General features: G+C 48.7%; 1 protein-coding gene across 1 annotated transcript in view; it reads left to right on the top strand.

Annotated features, from left to right (window-relative positions):
• The first annotated feature begins 623 nt into the window (after positions 1–623).
• Positions 624–6,832, top strand: part of ESRRG (estrogen related receptor gamma) — a 672,170-nt gene continuing 665,961 nt past the window's right edge. Inside the window, exon 1 of the mRNA XM_061160036.1 lies at positions 624–840. The gene's annotated coding sequence lies outside the window, so the exon portion shown is untranslated. The remainder of the gene's footprint in view (positions 841–6,832) is intronic.

Here is a 6,832-nt window from a genome sequence, read left to right as displayed (position 1 = left end):
GCAATGCCTGCTTAACCCCGCGGCTCGTGACCGAGGGGGTCGTGAAGTTGCGGGGGGGGAGGGGGTCTTGGTATCCCTGGAGAGTTACTGTGGCCTTCGGGGATGGAAACCTACAGGCTGGGAGCTCCTTTGTGCCTTCTGCACTCACCCTGTCGCCGTTCCCTCCAAACACAGGGTTACCTAAATTCTCGTCCTGGGTCTCAAGAAAACCCCCAACCCTGCCAGTTTCCCGCCTTCCTTCCGTCGCTCCCGTGATCCCAGGGAAAACCCGGCTCCGTGCTCTCTTCCCCCGTCTCTTTTCTCCAGCCAACTCCTAGGATCCTTGCTCTTCGGGCCCTTGCCCTTCCCAGCTGGTGCCTCTAGTGCCTCGCTGGGGTGCGGGGGGAGGCAAAGAGGCGGAGTACCCCCCTCCTGGCAAAAACAACAAAACTACTGGAAATCGGAGTAAAACTACATTCCACCCCCTGCCCCCGAATCTGTCACCCCCCCCAAATCCCGCCAGCAGAGAGGCTGGGGGGGGGGGGGGAAGGAGGGAGGGTCATCCCGGGGAAGGGGAATCGGCGCAAATTTCCGCGCGCTACTCTTCATTTGTCAGTTGATTCCGTCTAAAAGTTCGCTATTTATAGGTACACCCGGCAGCCCGAATCCCCGCGCCCGCTTCCTTTGCAAAGTGAGAGAGGTCCTCGCGGCGCCGGGCGGCCCGTCTCGACCGCGTCCCGTGATCGGTTTGGTTTTGTTTCTGCCCTCACACCGCGGGCAGCCCCGGAGCAGGACGCGGGGAAGCAGCCCCGAAACCACCCACTCGCAGTAGTTGAGAGAGCGGCTCTGCAGTCCCACCATGTGAGTCCGCGCCTGACCCGGCTCGGCGTGCGCGGGCTGGCGGGCGGCCGCGGGGGCGGCGCGGCCGTGGGGGCCGCCGCGCCGGAGCCCCAGGGGGGCTGGCCTCCGCCTCTGCCGGTGCGACTTCCATCTGCTTTCTTCTTCCTCCTCCCCACCCCCCACCTTTGATTTCTCGCTTCTCTTTCTTTTATTTCCGCGCTTCTCTGACTCCCCTGCGTTCAACTTCCAGCTGAGTTTGGGCACACACAAAAAAACAGAGGCGACTGGCCTTTACGCGGGAGGCGGGGTGGGTTGGGCGCGCGTGTTTCCTACCGAAGAAAACTGTGGGTCTGGGGGAGGGAGGCGCGTGCCGGAGCGCGCCGGGTAGCTGGGGCGGGGGGCGGGGGAAAGGGAGTGGGCGAGGCGCGTTGATCGCGAGACCTTTCCTCTTGTCTTCGCACCGACCGACCGCAGGGTGGGAATGCAGTGCTCGTGAAGCTTCTCGGTGGGGAACCACCCCTCTGCGATAGGGGGTGGACAAGATGTCTTAAAATCTAGGAACCGCGCCGGGCGGAAAGGAGGGAAGAATGTGAGCGCTGGCAGAGGGTAGTCGGGAAACAACGTCAAATCCCTAATTTAAGATAGAATTGGGGTTTGCGACACCCTTCCCCTCCTCGGCTGTGGACAAGACTCGCTTGCGGAGACAGCAGGGCGCAAGCGTGGGGATCGCGGAGGTCCGCGGGCCTTGACCTTGTCTCCTCTACCTGCCAACGCCTTAGACGATGCTTCTGTGTTTTAGAACCTAGAAGTCGAGGGGGGCGGGGAGCAGGGAGCAGGGCAGGCTGGAGGTGCCCCGAGCCCCGGGCGAGAGGAGCGCCAGACGCGCGCGTGGTTCGGGGAAGGGCTGTGCGCTCGGGGCCGCGACCAGGCCGGCTCTGCCGCAGGCGCGCGGCGGCGGCCATGAGACTCGCGCAGGGCAGTTCAAACCGCCCTTTCCCCCTCAGAGCCCAGGCGCGGCATTTGGGGGGGTGGAGAAGGTTATGACTGAAAATAACCCGGGGCTCGGATCCGTTTGGCTGGAGATCTGAGCGCCAGCGCGGAGGTGGGGAGGGGTTAAGAATCAGCGAGGGAAGAGCTTGCGGCCTCGCCTGTGGCGCGCTCAGGGCTCTGGCCCCCGCTGATGAATTTCTTCCCCATCACCGATTTCTCCTCTCACGGTGGATGTCCCTGAATCCCCCTGTGGCCGCTTTCTCAGGGCGCTCAGTCTGTCTTGTGGACAAGCGTGGTGGGGAGCGAAGACCCAGCCCCGGTCTCTGGCAGTGCCACAGGGGGAACCCGACTTTCCAAAGTGTGTGCACTCAGGGTTCCCGGCACAGAAACGGGGGTGAGGTCTGTTTCCGGCTCCAGTCGGCCCCCCCTTCACTCCTGGGCTCACTCCGCAAGGATGATCTGGTTCAGACGGGACGGGGTCACCCCCAACTGGCCCGGAGCTACCCGGATTCTTACCACGGCCCGCCCAAAAGAGCTTTAAGAAATTCGACCGCTAAGTTAAAATCAGAGGCAGTTTTCTTCTGCTATCTCTGGGCTGCATTTGGGGTTGTGGGTAGATGGTAAATTTATTACAACTTTATAGCCGGACACTAAGCTGCGGGGACCTGTAAATGTCGGAATTCGGGGGCTGGGGATGAGATGTCTCATTCTCTCTTCCTCCGCCCCATTAGCCGACAGTAAATGCCACTCAGCTCCCCTGGCACAAGTTCGGGGAAGCTTTTCTTAAGTTCTAAAAGGAGGGAAAAGCGATCAAAAGTAAGAAAGATGGAAATTAAAAGGAAATGAGAGAAAAGAGATAAAAGGGAAGGTGTGGTCTCTAGTTGGCTGCATTCCTCCTATCTCCTTGGAAAAGAGCGCGCTGTTTCAAGAACCTTGGCGTTAGCCCAGGAGCATCCACCTCCAGACCCCCACCCCAAGTTCTCTGACCTTGGCCGGCTAGTGGAGGCGCGTCAGCCCGCTCTTTGACACGCTTCTCAGCTTCCTCAGCGCCCAACCCTTAACCACATGCAAATTCCCTGTCCCCAGCGCTGGACTACACGACACGCTTTGCTTGGAAACTGGTCAAAGACGGAGAAGGCCCAGCGCGCCCTCTCCACGAATCTACTTTGGCCCAGCATCTGAGTCCCCCACAGGGGCGCGCAAAGTGCCGCGCTCCGGTGGGAGAGGAGTGCTTGCCCAGATAATTTCGTCTCTAGGAATTTCGAGAATTAGTTGGGCTTCCCACCCCCCACCCCCCATCTCTGAAGGAATCTTAGAACTTGGGAGCTTTGGGGAGCTCAAGGAAGTAAAATAAACTTGTCCTGAGCTCTGCCTTAGTTCTCTGCGTTGCGATTCTCCCCGGATCTTTCTAGTTCTCCCTTCTGGCTGCAGATTCTTTCCCATCCCTGACCTTCCGCACTCTACCTCTGTTTCGGGGCCTCCAGGCTCCGGGGATTTACCCTCAGGTGGAAACTCTAGATAGGGAAGACCCGAGTTCTCTTTCTCAGTTGAGTGAAAATGACCTTCCAGACAAAAGAAGAGAATGAACTGTGTGTGTACGGAAGGAGGTGAGGGCAGAGAACGGGGAGGCCTGTTAGTGCCCAAATGAGCTTAGTTGCACGGAGGAATCAGCTCGTGGTTTCAAGGAACCCTGGAAAGAGGGAGGACAGGGGAGTTTCCTCTTACAAATTCTTCAGGTCAGTGATCTATAACCCCTGAGAAGTGATGAGAGAGAAACCGTAGGGGAGGGGGGTGGCAGAGAAGGCCACCTGTGCCTACCTGCAAACAGGCTTTGCCCTTATTGGATGACCTTAGATCATGGTTGTAAACGGTGGTAACCGTTTTATGGATAATCAGAGCATAAATACCTGACAGTCCTTTTCATGGTGCCCTGAGCTGCTTGCTCTACTGGGTCATCTGGGGCCTAAAACTGGAGGTTGGGAGGAACTTCATCACCCGCCCCTGCCAGCTCCCACCACCCCACCCCCTTCCTCAGGTAGACCTGTGACTCTGCTGGGTGTGTGTGGAAGGTTGTAGGCAGTGGTCACTTTTCCTGAAAACTGGAGTAATTCCTCTCCCTATGCTCATCTCCTATCTTTCCTGGGTCAGTTATCCCAGGACTCCAGCCGTTCCTAAGCTATGTTAGGAATTCCTAGCTTATGTGTTCTCCTTTATAGAGACTGCTCTTATGAAGAAGTGAACACTAAGAAGAGCTGAGTTGTGTTCTCTCAGGGTTTCAGTAAATTATAAATATGCACGTCTCTAAGCACAAAACCGAGATCTGTAATGTCAGTGGAAAGACATTAAGGAGAATCCAGAGACGAGCTAAGTGACTGGCAAGAAAGTTCCTGTAACTCCTTGCTTTCCTCTTAGGTTTCACCAGTTTAGCTTCCTTTTTCTCTCCTAAGTGAGGAAATAGGACTCTCCACTTCTGTGGCTGTTGTGGCCACGTGTTCAGATGTGTATTCCGGTCAAGGATTTTCAGAATTTGACCATTGAATACATGTGCTACCTGTAAAGTCTTCTGTGTACTCTTCCATCTCACTTGATTTTGACATGAAATATAAGCCTTTCTTTTCATCAAGTTCTTGTTCACCTTCAACAGTTGGTTTCAGTTTCTGTTATTTCTCAAATTTCCTTACAATAACAGTCCACGAACCAGATGTGTTTAGCTTCTATGAGATAGGATTATTCCTTCTGCATTTCTCCAGGCAGTTCTGGCTAAAACCACCTTTGCTTTCACCTGAAAGAGATACTTACCTGAAGATGAAAGTGAGGGGCTTTTTTAAAACCCAAATTAGCCAAATACTTGCTTTTATTTTTTCTTCTGCCTGTTTGGAATAAACCCAGTCATGTTAACATTTAAATAGACATGTTGCAAATGACAAACATAGCTTTTATGTAGAAATCTTCGAGATTTAAAAAGTCATGGCTAAGGTATTTAACATGATTTCAGGAAATTGTATCTTTGAAATTCATTGACAGCTAGATTTATTTGCAGAACTTTCCATGCAACTTTGTCATGCTTGTTTACAGCTATATTCTCTGATCTAAAGGCATCTACCATCAACTGCTTCACAGGTATTGAGTCAAAGGAGATTTTTTTTTTCCAACTTCAAAATTCTTTCCACGTTTCCCCTTGTATAAAGTAGTTGACCTGAAAGTTTGCAGCTCAGAAAAATTAAGTTTGGAGCATATAATATATTCTACTGACCCATTTGTAATAGTATCTGTTTTATTGTTAACATTTTGATAGTGAAAAAGATTTCTTTTGGGGAGCAAATAAATGTATTATTATATATATAGATTTGTAAAATAAATATATATCTTTTTTTTTTTTCAGGGAGGCCTACTGAATGATTAGTTTTTCTCCAGATTCTTTTTTTTTTCTATCAGACATGTCATTGTTTTCTATTTATCTTGTGTAAATTAAGGAAAGATTCAAATTACTGACATGATAAATCATATCACTCTTCTTACCAGAGTCATCAATATTCTGTTATTTCGAATTAAACATTTTAATGTAATTTTGAAGACAGAAGTTCCCCACATATGTTCATTAATAGGTGCTGGCTAAATTAGCTAAACTATTGACAGGAAACATTTGGAAGTGGAAGTGTAGCATTGGGAAAGTTGATGTTTTAATGGTAAACTGATGAACCAAGAATACTGTTCAAGAGCAAAAGCATTAACAACAAATGGCCCAGTGAAATAAAGGAAATAGAACTTGTTAGCCACTGATCTTCTAGATATAGTATTTCATTTTTAAACACTGTTTGGGCAATATATGAAGTAACTTTGTAGGGGAAGAGAAGCTCTTGCTACGTACTGGAGATTCATGCCAGTATTTTTTTTTTTAATGAGATAAAATTTCAGATGCTGCAACATCCAGCATTTTTTATTGTTTTAAAGCGTACAACATAAAGGCTTTTTACTACATTCACGATGCATCTCCACTATTTAACTCTAGAACATTTTCATCACCCCAAAAGGAAACTGTGTATTCATTAAGCAGCCTCTCCCCTTCTCTCCTCCTCCCCACTCTTGGCAGTCACTGAGCTGCCTTCTATCTCTATGGATCTGCCTGTTCTGGACCTTTTATAACTGAAATCATGTAATATTTGGCCCTGTGTATCTAGCTTCGTTCACTTTACCTAGTAGTTTCCGAGTTCAGCCACGCTGCAGCACGTGTCGGTCTTTCATTCCTCTTCATGGCTGAGTAATACCTGATTTTGTGGGTATACCACAGTGTGTTGGGAGACACTTGGGTTGTTTCGGCCATTTGGCTGTTATGAACAATGCTGCTGTGAACATTCATTACAAAATTCGTTTGAACCCATTCAGTCTTTTTTTTTTTTTCTTTTTAATTATCATGATCAAATTCATCTACCAAGAAATTTCAAATAGTCTTTTCTGTTTAAATAATATTCAGAATCTTCCTTTAACCTATGTTTTCAGATCTTTGCTGGTCATATCCTAACTCTTTATTGAACTTTCTGAGGAATCACCGTATTTCTTTCCACAGTGGCTATACAGTTTTACAGTCCCATTAAAAATGTCTGAGAATTCCAACTTCTCCACACCTTTGTCAACATTTATTTTATTTTCCATTTGAAAAAATCATAGCCATCCTAGTGAGTGTAAGTGGTATCTCACTGGGATTTTGATTTGTATTTCCCTAATGACTAACACTGAGTATCTTTGCCTGTGCTTATTGGCCATTTGAATATCTTTGGATAAATATCTGTTCATTGTCTTTGCTTCCTTTTAAATTGCTTCCCTGTTTGTCTTTTTATTGTTGAACTGTAAGAGTTTCTATGTATCTTGAGTATTAGATCCTTAGCACACATAAGACTTAAAATATTCATCTTTCCTCCCATTCTCTGGATTGTTTTTCACCTTTTTGGTATTACCCTGCAGTTCATAAGAGTTTTTAGTTTTGATAAAGTCCAATTTAGTAGAAGTTATTTTAAACAATAGGTAC

The sequence above is a fragment of the Dama dama genome, chromosome 14, assembly GCF_033118175.1.
Source record: "Dama dama isolate Ldn47 chromosome 14, ASM3311817v1, whole genome shotgun sequence".
Taxonomy (NCBI): Eukaryota; Metazoa; Chordata; class Mammalia; order Artiodactyla; family Cervidae; genus Dama; species Dama dama.
This window is presented reverse-complemented; position numbering and strand designations above follow the sequence as displayed.